Genomic DNA, 11,809 nt, shown 5'->3' on the forward strand with positions numbered 1-11,809 from the left:
CTCTCAGTGTGTGTGTCTCTCAGTGTGTGTGTCTCTCAGTGTGTTCTCTCAGTGTGTGTTCTCAGTGTGTGTGTTCTCTCAGTGTGTGTTCTCTCAGTGTGTGTTCTCTCAGTGTGTGTGTCTCATGCTCTCAGTGTGTGTTCTCTCAGTGTGTGTTCTCTCAGTGTGTGTTCTCAGTGTGTGTGTTCTCTCAGTGTGTGTTCTCTCAGTGTGTGTTCTCAGTGTGTGTGTTCTCTCAGTGTGTGTGTTCTCCGTGTGTGTTCTCTCAGTGTGTGTGTTCTCAGTGTGTGTTCTCTCAGTGTGTGTTCTCTCAGTGTGTGTTCTCAGTGTGTGTGTTCTCTAGTGTGTGTTCTCTCAGTATGTGTTCTCAGTGTGTGTTCTCTCAGTGTGTGTTCTCAGTGTGTGTTCTCAGTATGTGTTCTCTCAGTGTGTGTTCTCTCAGTGTGTGTTCTCTCAGTGTGTGTTCTCTCAGTGTGTGTTCTCTCAGTGTGTGTGTTCTCTCAGTGTGTGTTCTCTCAGTGTGTGTTCTCTCAGTGTGTGTTCTCTCAGTGTGTGTTCTCAGTGTGTGTTCTCTCAGTGTGTGTGTTCTCAGTGTGTGTTCTCTCAGTGTGTGTTCTCTCAGTGTGTGTTCTCAGTGTGTGTGTTCTCTCAGTGTGTATTCTCTCAGTGTGTGTTCTCAGTGTGTGTGTTCTCTCAGTGTGTGTTCTCTCAGTGTGTGTGTTCTCTCAGTGTGTGTTCTCTCAGTGTGTGTGTTCTCTCAGTGTGTGTTCTCTCAGTGTGTTCTCTCAGTGTGTGTTCTCAGTGTGTGTTCTCTCAGTGTGTGTTCTCTCAGTGTGTGTTCTCTCAGTGTGTGTTCTCTCAGTGTGTGTTCTCTCAGTGTGTGTTCTCTCAGTGTGTTTTCTCTCAGTGTGTGTTCTCAGTGTGTGTTCTCTCAGTGTGTGTTCTCAGTGTGGGTGTTCTCTCAGTGTGTGTTCTCCCAGTGTGTGTGTTCTCTCAGTGTGTGTGTTCTCTCAGTGTGCGTTCTCAGTGTGTGTTCTCTCAGTGTGTGTTCTCTCAGTGTGTGTGTTCTCTCAGTGTGTGTTCTCTCAGTGTGTGTTCTCTCAGTGTGTGTTCTCAGTGTGTGTTCTCTCAGTGTGTGTTCTCAGTGTGTGTTCTCTCAGTGTGTGTTCTCTCAGTGTGTGTTCTCAGTGTGTGTGTTCTCAGTGTGTGTTCTCTCAGTGTGTGTTCTCTCAGTGTGTGTTCTCAGTGTGTGTTCTCTCAGTGTGTGTTCTCAGTGTATGTTCTCTCAGTGTGTGTTCTCTCAGTGTGTGTGTTCTCTCAGTGTGTGTTCTCTCAGTGTGTGTTCTCAGTGTGTGTGTTCTCAGTGTGTGTGTTCTCAGTGTGTGTGTTCTCAGTGTGTGTTCTCTCAGTGTGTGTGTTCTCAGTGTGTGTTCTCTCAGTGTGTGTTCTCAGTGTGTGTTCTCTCAGTGTGTGTGTTCTCTCAGTGTGTGTTCTCTCAGTGTGTGTTCTCAGTGTGTGTTCTCTCAGTGTGTGTTCTCTCAGTGTGTGTTCTCTCAGTGTGTGTTCTCAGTGTGTGTGTTCTCAGTGTGTGTTCTCTCAGTGTGTGTTCTCTCAGTGTGTGTTCTCAGTGTGTGTTCTCTCAGTGTGTGTTCTCAGTGTATGTTCTCTCAGTGTGTGTTCTCTCAGTGTGTGTGTTCTCTCAGTGTGTGTTCTCTCAGTGTGTGTTCTCAGTGTGTGTTCTCTCAGTGTGTGTTCTCAGTGTATGTTCTCTCAGTGTGTGTTCTCTCAGTGTGTGTGTTCTCAGTGTGTGTTCTCTCAGTGTGTGTGTTCTCAGTGTGTGTGTTCTCAGTGTGTGTTCCCTCAGTGTGTGTTCGCAGTGTGTTCTCTCAGTGTGTGTTCTCTCAGTGTGTGTTCTCAGTGTGTGTTCTCTCAGTGTGTGTGTTCTCAGTGTGTGTTCGCAGTGTGTGTTCTCAGTGTGTGTTCTCTCAGTGTGTGTTCTCTCAGTGTGTGTTCTCTCAGTGTGTGTGTTCTCAGTGTGTGTGTTCTCTCAGTGTGTGTTCTCAGTGTGTGTTCGCAGTGTGTGTTCTCAGTGTGTGTTCGCAGTGTGTGTTCTCAGTGTGTGTTCTCAGTGTGTGTTCTCAGTGTGTGTTCTCTCAGTGTGTGTGTTCTCTCAGTGTGTGTTCTCTCAGTGTGTGTTCTCTCAGTGTGTGTTCTCTCAGTGTGTGTTCTCAGTGTGTGTGTTCTCTCAGTGTGTGTTCTCTCAGTGTGTGTTCTCTCAGTGTGTGTGTTCTCCCAGTGTGTGTTCTCTCAGTGTGTGTTCTCTCAGTGTGTGTTCTCAGTGTGTGTGTTCTCTCAGTGTGTGTTCTCTCAGTGTGTGTTCTCAGTGTGTGTGTTCTCTCAGTGTGTGTGTTCTCCGTGTGTGTTCTCTCAGTGTGTGTGTTCTCAGTGTGTGTTCTCTGAGTGTGTGTTCTCTCAGTGTGTGTTCTCAGTGTGTGTGTTCTCTCAGTGTGTGTTCTCTCAGTATGTGTTCTCAGTGTGTGTTCTCTCAGTGTGTGTTCTCAGTGTGTGTGTTCTCTCAGTGTGTGTTCTCTCAGTGTGTGTTCTCTCAGTGTGTGTTCTCTCAGTGTGTGTTCTCTCAGTGTGTGTTCTCTCAGTGTGTGTGTCCTCTCAGTGTGTTCTCTCAGTGTGTGTTCTCTCAGTATGTGTTCTCAGTGTGTGTTCTCAGTGTGTGTTCTCTCAGTGTGTGTTCTCTCAGTGTGTGTTCTCTCAGTGTGTGTTCTCTCTCAGTGTGTGTTCTCAGTGTGTGTGTTCTCTCAGTGTGTGTTCTCAGTGTGTGTTCTCTCAGTGTGTGTTCTCTCAGTGTGTGTTCTCTCAGTGTGTGTTCTCTCAGTGTGTGTTCTCTCAGTGTGTGTTCTCTCAGTGTGTGTTCTCAGTGTGTGTGTTCTCTCAGTGTGTGTTCTCAGTGTGTGTTCTCAGTGTGTGTTCTCTCAGTGTGTGTTCTCTCTCAGTGTGTGTTCTCAGTGTGTGTGTTCTCTCAGTGTGTGTTCTCTCTCAGTGTGTGTTCTCAGTGTGTGTGTTCTCTCAGTGTGTGTTCTCAGTGTGTGTTCTCAGTGTGTGTTCTCTCAGTGTGTGTTCTCAGTGTGTGTTCTCAGTGTGTGTTCTCTCAGTGTGTGTTCTCTCAGTGTGTGTTCTCTCAGTGTGTGTTCTCTCAGTGTGTGTTCTCAGTGTGTGTTCTCTCAGTGTGTGTGTTCTCAGTGTGTGTTCTCTCAGTGTGTGTTCTCAGTGTGTGTGTTCTCTCAGTGTGTGTTCTCTCAGTGTGTGTTCTCAGTGTGTGTGTTCTCTCAGTGTGTGTTCTCTCAGTGTGTGTGTTCTCTCAGTGTGTGTTCTCTCAGTGTGTGTGTTCTCTCAGTGTGTGTTCTCTCAGTGTGTTCTCTCAGTGTGTGTTCTCAGTGTGTGTTCTCTCAGTGTGTGTTCTCTCAGTGTGTGTTCTCTCAGTGTGTGTTCTCTCAGTGTGTGTTCTCAGTGTGTGTTCTCTCAGTGTGTGTTCTCTCAGTGTGTGTTCTCAGTGTGTGTGTTCTCAGTGTGTGTTCTCAGTGTGTGTTCTCTCAGTGTGTGTGTTCTCTCAGTGTGTGTTCTCTCAGTGTGTGTTCTCAGTGTGTGTTCTCTCAGTGTGTGTTCTCTCAGTGTGTGTTCTCTCAGTGTGTGTTCTCAGTGTGTGTGTTCTCAGTGTGTGTTCTCTCAGTGTGTGTTCTCTCAGTGTGTGTTCTCAGTGTGTGTTCTCTCAGTGTGTGTTCTCAGTGTGTGTTCTCTCAGTGTGTGTTCTCTCAGTGTGTGTGTTCTCTCAGTGTGTGTTCTCTCAGTGTGTGTTCTCAGTGTGTGTTTTCTCAGTGTGTGTTCTCAGTGTATGTTCTCTCAGTGTGTGTTCTCTCAGTGTGTGTGTTCTCAGTGTGTGTTCTCTCAGTGTGTGTGTTCTCAGTGTGTGTGTTCTCAGTGTGTGTTCCCTCAGTGTGTGTTCGCAGTGTGTTCTCTCAGTGTGTGTTCTCTCAGTGTGTGTTCTCAGTGTGTGTTCTCTCAGTGTGTGTGTTCTCAGTGTGTGTTCGCAGTGTGTGTTCTCAGTGTGTGTTCTCTCAGTGTGTGTTCTCTCAGTGTGTGTTCTCTCAGTGTGTGTGTTCTCAGTGTGTGTGTTCTCTCAGTGTGTGTTCTCAGTGTGTGTTCGCAGTGTGTGTTCTCAGTGTGTGTTCGCAGTGTGTGTTCTCAGTGTGTGTTCTCAGTGTGTGTTCTCAGTGTGTGTTCTCTCAGTGTGTGTGTTCTCTCAGTGTGTGTTCTCTCAGTGTGTGTTCTCTCAGTGTGTGTTCTCTCAGTGTGTGTTCTCAGTGTGTGTGTTCTCTCAGTGTGTGTTCTCTCAGTGTGTGTTCTCTCAGTGTGTGTGTTCTCCCAGTGTGTGTTCTCTCAGTGTGTGTTCTCTCAGTGTGTGTTCTCAGTGTGTGTGTTCTCTCAGTGTGTGTTCTCTCAGTGTGTGTTCTCAGTGTGTGTGTTCTCTCAGTGTGTGTGTTCTCCGTGTGTGTTCTCTCAGTGTGTGTGTTCTCAGTGTGTGTTCTCTGAGTGTGTGTTCTCTCAGTGTGTGTTCTCAGTGTGTGTGTTCTCTCAGTGTGTGTTCTCTCAGTATGTGTTCTCAGTGTGTGTTCTCTCAGTGTGTGTTCTCAGTGTGTGTGTTCTCTCAGTATGTGTTCTCTCAGTGTGTGTTCTCTCAGTGTGTGTTCTCTCAGTGTGTGTTCTCTCAGTGTGTGTTCTCTCAGTGTGTGTTCTCTCAGTGTGTGTGTTCTCTCAGTGTGTGTTCTCAGTGTGTGTTCTCTCAGTGTGTGTTCTCAGTGTGTGTTCTCAGTGTGTGTTCTCTCAGTGTGTGTTCTCTCAGTGTGTGTTCTCTCAGTGTGTGTTCTCTCTCAGTGTGTGTTCTCAGTGTGTGTGTTCTCTCAGTGTGTGTTCTCAGTGTGTGTTCTCTCAGTGTGTGTTCTCTCAGTGTGTGTTCTCTCAGTGTGTGTTCTCTCAGTGTGTGTTCTCTCAGTGTGTGTTCTCTCAGTGTGTGTTCTCAGTGTGTGTGTTCTCTCAGTGTGTGTTCTCAGTGTGTGTTCTCAGTGTGTGTTCTCTCAGTGTGTGTTCTCTCTCAGTGTGTGTTCTCAGTGTGTGTGTTCTCTCAGTGTGTGTTCTCTCTCAGTGTGTGTTCTCAGTGTGTGTGTTCTCTCAGTGTGTGTTCTCAGTGTGTGTTCTCAGTGTGTGTTCTCTCAGTGTGTGTTCTCAGTGTGTGTTCTCAGTGTGTGTTCTCTCAGTGTGTGTTCTCTCAGTGTGTGTTCTCTCAGTGTGTGTTCTCTCAGTGTGTGTTCTCTCAGTGTGTGTTCTCTCAGTGTGTGTGTTCTCAGTGTGTGTTCTCTCAGTGTGTGTTCTCAGTGTGTGTGTTCTCTCAGTGTGTGTTCTCTCAGTGTGTGTTCTCTCAGTGTGTGTTCTCAGTGTGTGTGTTCTCTCAGTGTGTGTTCTCTCAGTGTGTGTGTTCTCTCAGTGTGTGTTCTCTCAGTGTGTGTGTTCTCTCAGTGTGTGTTCTCTCAGTGTGTTCTCTCAGTGTGTGTTCTCAGTGTGTGTTCTCTCAGTGTGTGTTCTCTCAGTGTGTGTTCTCTCAGTGTGTGTTCTCTCAGTGTGTGTTCTCAGTGTGTGTTCTCTCAGTGTGTGTTCTCTCAGTGTGTGTTCTCAGTGTGTGTTCTCTCAGTGTGTGTTCTCTCAGTGTGTGTGTTCTCTCAGTGTGTGTGTTCTCTCAGTGTGCGTTCTCAGTGTGTGTTCTCTCAGTGTGTGTGTTCTCTCAGTGTGTGTGTTCTCTCAGTGTGTGTTCTCTCAGTGTGTGTTCTCAGTGTGTGTTCTCTCAGTGTGTGTTCTCAGTGTGTGTTCTCTCAGTGTGTGTTCTCTCAGTGTGTGTTCTCAGTGTGTGTGTTCTCAGTGTGTGTTCTCTCAGTGTGTGTTCTCTCAGTGTGTGTTCTCAGTGTGTGTTCTCTCAGTGTGTGTTCTCAGTGTATGGTCTCTCAGTGTGTGTTCTCTCAGTGTGTGTGTTCTCTCAGTGTGTGTTCTCTCAGTGTGTGTTCTCAGTGTGTGTGTTCTCAGTGTGTGTGTTCTCAGTGTGTGTGTTCTCAGTGTGTGTTCTCTCAGTGTGTGTGTTCTCTCAGTGTGTGTTCTCAGTGTGTGTGTTCTCAGTGTGTGTTCTCTCAGTGTGTGTTCTCTCAGTGTGTGTGTTCTCTCAGTGTGTGTGTTCTCAGTGTGTGTGTTCTCAGTGTATGTTCTCTCAGTGTGTGTTCTCTCAGTGTGTGTGTTCTCAGTGTGTGTGTTCTCAGTGTGTGTGTTCTCAGTGTGTGTTCCCTCAGTGTGTGTTCGCAGTGTGTTCTCTCAGTGTGTGTTCTCTCAGTGTGTGTTCTCAGTGTGTGTTCTCTCAGTGTGTGTGTTCTCAGTGTGTGTTCTCTCAGTGTGTGTTCTCTCAGTGTGTGTTCTCTCAATGTGTGTGTTCTCAGTGTGTGTGTTCTCTCAGTGTGTGTTCTCAGTGTGTGTTCGCAGTGTGTGTTCTCAGTGTGTGTTCGCAGTGTGTGTTCTCAGTGTGTGTTCTCAGTGTGTGTTCTCTCAGTGTGTGTTCTCTCAGTGTGTGTGTTCTCAGTGTGTGTGTTCTCAGTGTGTGTGTTCTCAGTGTGTGTTCCCTCAGTGTGTGTTCGCAGTGTGTTCTCTCAGTGTGTGTTCTCTCAGTGTGTGTTCTCAGTGTGTGTTCTCTCAGTGTGTGTGTTCTCAGTGTGTGTTCGCAGTGTGTGTTCTCAGTGTGTGTTCTCTCAGTGTGTGTTCTCTCAGTGTGTGTTCTCTCAATGTGTGTGTTCTCAGTGTGTGTGTTCTCTCAGTGTGTGTTCTCAGTGTGTGTTCGCAGTGTGTGTTCTCAGTGTGTGTTCGCAGTGTGTGTTCTCAGTGTGTGTTCTCAGTGTGTGTTCTCTCAGTGTGTGTTCTCTCAGTGTGTGTTCTCTCAGTGTGTGTTCTCTCAGTGTGTGTTCTCTCAGTGTGTGTTCTCAGTGTGTGTGTTCTCTCAGTGTGTGTTCTCTCAGTGTGTGTTCTCTCAGTGTGTGTTCTCAGTGTGTGTGTTCTCTCAGTGTGTGTTCTCTCAGTGTGTGTTCTCTCAGTGTGTGTGTTCTCCCAGTGTAGTGTTCTCTCAGTGTGTGTTCTCTCAGTGTGTGTTCTCAGTGTGTGTGTTCTCTCAGTGTGTGTTCTCTCAGTGTGTGTTCTCAGTGTGTGTGTTCTCTCAGTGTGTGTGTTCTCCGTGTGTGTTCTCTCAGTGTGTGTGTTCTCAGTGTGTGTTCTCTCAGTGTGTGTTCTCTCAGTGTGTGTTCTCAGTGTGTGTTCTCAGTGTGTGTTCTCTCAGTGTGTGTTCTCAGTGTGTGTTCTCTCAGTGTGTGTTCTCTCAGTGTGTGTTCTCTCAGTGTGTGTTCTCTCAGTGTGTGTTCTCTCAGTGTGTGTTCTCTCAGTGTGTGTTCTCTCAGTGTGTGTGTTCTCTCAGTGTGTGTTCTCTCAGTGTGTGTTCTCTCAGTGTGTGTTCTCTCAGTGTGTGTTCTCAGTGTGTGTGTCTCTCAGTGTGTGTTCTCAGTGTGTGTGTTCTCAGTGTGTGTTCTCAGTGTGTGTTCTCTCAGTGTGTGTTCTCAGTGTGTGTTCTCAGTGTGTGTTCTCTCAGTGTGTGTGTTCTCTCAGTGTGTGTTCTCAGTGCGTGTGTTCTCAGTGCGTGTTCTCTCAGTGTGTGTTCTCAGTGTGTGTTCTCTCAGTGTGTGTTCTCTCAGTGTGTGTGTTCTCTCAGTGTGTGTTCTCTCAGTGTGTGTGTTCTCTCAGTGTGTGTTCTCAGTGTGTGTTCTCAGTGTGTGTTCTCTCAGTGTGTGTGTTCTCTCAGTGTGTGTTCTCAGTGTGTGTTCTCAGTGTGTGTTCTCTCAGTGTGTGTGTTCTCTCAGTGTGTGTTCTCTCAGTGTGTGTTCTCTCAGTGTGTGTTCTCTCAGTGTGTGTTCTCTCAGTGTGTGTTCTCTCAGTGTGTGTGTCTCTCAGTGTGTGTGTTCTCTCAGTGTGTGTTCTCAGTGTGTGTTCTCTCAGTGTGTGTGTTCTCTCAGTGTGTGTTCTCTCAGTGTGTGTTCTCTCAGTGTGTGTTCTCTCAGTGTGTGTTCTCTCAGTGTGTGTTCTCAGTGTGTGTTCTCTCAGTGTGTGTTCTCTCAGTGTGTGTTCTCTCAGTGTGTGTTCTCAGTGTGTGTGTTCTCAGTGTGTGTTCTCTCAGTGTGTGTTCTCTCAGTGTGTGTTCTCAGTGTGTGTTCTCTCAGTGTGTGTTCTCAGTGTGTGTTCTCTCAGTGTGTGTTCTCTCAGTGTGTGTGTTCTCTCAGTGTGTGTTCTCTCAGTGTGTGTTCTCAGTGTGTGTTCTCTCAGTGTGTGTTCTCAGTGTATGTTCTCTCAGTGTGTGTTCTCTCAGTGTGTGTGTTCTCAGTGTGTGTTCTCTCAGTGTGTGTGTTCTCAGTGTGTGTGTTCTCAGTGTGTGTGTTCTCAGTGTGTGTTCCCTCAGTGTGTGTTCGCAGTGTGTTCTCTCACTGTGTGTTCTCTCAGTGTGTGTTCTCAGTGTGTGTTCTCTCAGTGTGTGTGTTCTCAGTGTGTGTTCGCAGTGTGTGTTCTCAGTGTGTGTACTCTCAGTGTGTGTTCTCTCAGTGTGTGTTCTCTCAGTGTGTGTGTTCTCAGTGTGTGTGTTCTCTCAGTGTGTGTTCTCAGTGTGTGTTCGCAGTGTGTGTTCTCAGTGTGTGTTCGCAGTGTGTGTTCTCAGTGTGTGTCTCTCAGTGTGTGTTCTCAGTGTGTGTTCTCTCAGTGTGTGTTCTCTCAGTGTGTGTTCTCTCAGTGTGTGTTCTCAGTGTGTGTGTTCTCTCAGTGTGTGTTCTCTCAGTGTGTGTTCTCTCAGTGTGTGTGTTCTCTCAGTGTGTGTTCTCTCAGTGTGTGTTCTCAGTGTGTGTGTTCTCTCAGTGTGTGTTCTCTCAGTGTGTGTTCTCTCAGTGTGTGTGTTCTCCCAGTGTGTGTTCTCCCAGTGTGTGTTCTCTCAGTGTGTGTTCTCTCAGTGTGTGTTCTCTCAGTGTGTGTTCTCTAGTGTGTGTGTTCTCTCAGTGTGTGTTCTCTCAGTGTGTGTTCTCAGTGTGTGTGTTCTCTCAGTGTGTGTGTTCTCTCAGTGTGTGTTCTCTCAGTGTGTGTGTTCTCAGTGTGTGTTCTCTCAGTGTGTGTTCTCAGTGTGTGTGTTCTCTCAGTGTGTGTTCTCTCAGTGTGTGTTCTCAGTGTGTGTTCTCTCAGTGTGTGTTCTCTCAGTGTGTGTGTTCTCTCAGTGTGTGTTCTCTCAGTGTGTGTTCTCTCAGTGTGTGTTCTCTCAGTGTGTGTTCTCTCAGTGTGTGTTCTCTCAGTGTGTGTTCTCTCAGTGTGTGTGTTCTCTCAGTGTGTGTTCTCTCAGTGTGTGTGTTCTCTCAGTGTGTGTTCTCTCAGTGTGTGTTCTCTCAGTGTGTGTTCTCTCAGTGTGTGTGTTCTCTCAGTGTGTGTTCTCAGTGTGTGTGTTCTCTCAGTGTGTGTGTCTCTCAGTGTGTGTTCTCAGTGTGTGTGTTCTCAGTGTGTGTTCTCAGTGTGTGTTCTCTCAGTGTGTGTTCTCTCAGTGTGTGTGTTCTCTCAGTGTGTGTTCTCTCAGTGTGTGTTCTCTCAGTGTGTGTTCTCTCAGTGTGTGTTCTCTCAGTGTGTGTGTTCTCTCAGTGTGTGTGTCTCTCAGTGTGTGTTCTCAGTGTGTGTGTTCTCAGTGTGTGTTCTCAGTGTGTGTTCTCTCAATGTGTGTTCTCAGTGTGTGTTCTCAGTGTGTGTTCTCTCAGTGTGTGTTCTCAGTGCGTGTGTTCTCAGTGTGTGTTCTCTCAGTGTGTGTTCTCAGTGTGTGTTCTCTCAGTGTGTGTTCTCTCAGTGTGTGTGTTCTCTCAGTGTGTGTTCTCTCAGTGTGTGTGTTCTCTCAGTGTGTGTTCTCAGTGTGTGTGTTCTCAGTGTGTGTTCTCAGTGTGTGTTCTCTCAGTGTGTGTGTTCTCTCAGTGTGTGTTCTCAGTGTGTGTGTTCTCAGTGTGTGTTCTCAGTGTGTGTTCTCTCAGTGTGTGTGTTCTCTCAGTGTGTGTTCTCTCAGTGTGTGTTCTCTCAGTGTGTGTGTTCTCTCAGTGTGTGTTCTCTCAGTGTGTGTTCTCTCAGTGTGTGTTCTCTCAGTGTGTGTTCTCTCAGTGTTTGTTCTCAGTGTGTGTTCTCAGTGTGTGTTCTCTCAGTGTGTGTTCTCAGTGTGTGTTCTCTCAGTGTGTGTTCTCTCAGTGTGTGTGTTCTCTCAGTGTGTGTTCTCTCAGTGTGTGTTCTCTCAGTGTGTGTTCTCTCAGTGTGTGTGTTCTCTCAGTGTGTGTGTTCTCTCAGTGTGTGTTCTCTCAGTGTGTGTGTTCTCTCAGTGTGTGTGTTCTCTCAGTGTGCGTTCTCAGTGTGTGTTCTCTCAGTGTGTGTTCTCTCAGTGTGTGTGTTCTCTCAGTGTGTGTTCTCTCAGTGTGTGTTCTCTCAGTGTGTGTTCTCAGTGTGTGTTCTCTCAGTGTGTGTTCTCAGTGTGTGTTCTCTCAGTGTGTGTTCTCAGTGTGTGTTCTCTCAGTGTGTGTTCTCTCAGTGTGTGTTCTCAGTGTGTGTGTTCTCAGTGTGTGTTCTCTCAGTGTGTGTTCTCTCAGTGTGTGTTCTCAGTGTGTGTTCTCTCAGTGTGTGTTCTCAGTGTATGTTCTCTCAGTGTGTGTTCTCTCAGTGTGTGTGTTCTCTCAGTGTGTGTTTTCTCAGTGTGTGTTCTCAGTGTGTGTGTTCTCAGTGTGTGTGTTCTCAGTGTGTGTTCTCTCAGTGTGTGTGTTCTCTCAGTGTGTGTTCTCAGTGTGTGTGTTCTCAGTGTGTGTTCTCTCAGTGTGTGTTCTCTCAGTGTGTGTGTTCTCTCAGTGTGTGTGTTCTCGTCAGCTGTGTGTGTTCTCAGTGTGTGTGTTCTCTCTAGTGTGTGTGTTCTCAGGTGCTGTGTGTCTCTCAGTGTGCTGTGTGTGCTCTCAGTGTGTGTGTTCCCTCAGTGTGTGTTCGCAGTGTGCTCTCTCAGTGTGTGTTCTCTCAGTGTGTGTTTCTCAGTGTGTGTTCTCTCAGTGTGTGTGTTCTCAGTGTGTGTTCTCTCAGTGTGTGTTTCTCAGTGTGTGTGTTCTCAGTGTGTGTTCTCAGTGTGTGTTCTCTCAGTGTGTGTTCTCTCAGTGTGTGTTCTCTCAGTGTGTGTGTTCTCAGTGTGTGTGTTCTCTCAGTGTGTGTTCTCAGTGTGTGTTCGCAGTGTGTGTTCTCAGTGTGTGTTCGCAGTGTGTGTTCTCAGTGTGTGTTCTCAGTGTGTGTTCTCAGTGTGTGTTCTCTCAGTGTGTGTTCTCTCAGTGTGTGTTCTCTCAGTGTGTGTGTTCTCTCAGTGTGTGTTCTCTCAGTGTGTGTTCTCTCAGTGTGTGTTCTCTCAGTGTGTGTGTTCTCTCAGTATGTGTTCTCAGTGTGTGTTCTCTCAGTGTGTGTTCTCTCAGTGTGTGTTCTCTCAGTGTGTGTTCTCTCAGTGTGTGTTCTCTCAGTGTGTGTTCTCTCAGTGTGTGTTCTCTCAGTGTGTGTTCTCTCAGTGTGTGTGTTCTCTCAGTGTGTGTGTTCTCCGTGTGTGTTCTCTCAGTGTGTGTGTTCTCAGTGTGTGTTCTCTCAGTGTGTGTTCTCT

The 11,809-nt window shown here is 46.9% G+C and overlaps 1 protein-coding gene across 1 annotated transcript in view; it reads left to right on the forward strand.

Annotated features, from left to right (window-relative positions):
• The window catches only part of LOC139542274 (voltage-dependent T-type calcium channel subunit alpha-1H-like), a 98,147-nt gene that overhangs the window by 80,804 nt on the left and 5,534 nt on the right, over positions 1-11,809 (forward strand). The gene's annotated exons all lie outside the window — the stretch shown is intronic.

This window comes from Salvelinus alpinus, chromosome 2 (genome assembly GCF_045679555.1).
Source record: "Salvelinus alpinus chromosome 2, SLU_Salpinus.1, whole genome shotgun sequence".
NCBI lineage: Eukaryota > Metazoa > Chordata > Actinopteri > Salmoniformes > Salmonidae > Salvelinus > Salvelinus alpinus.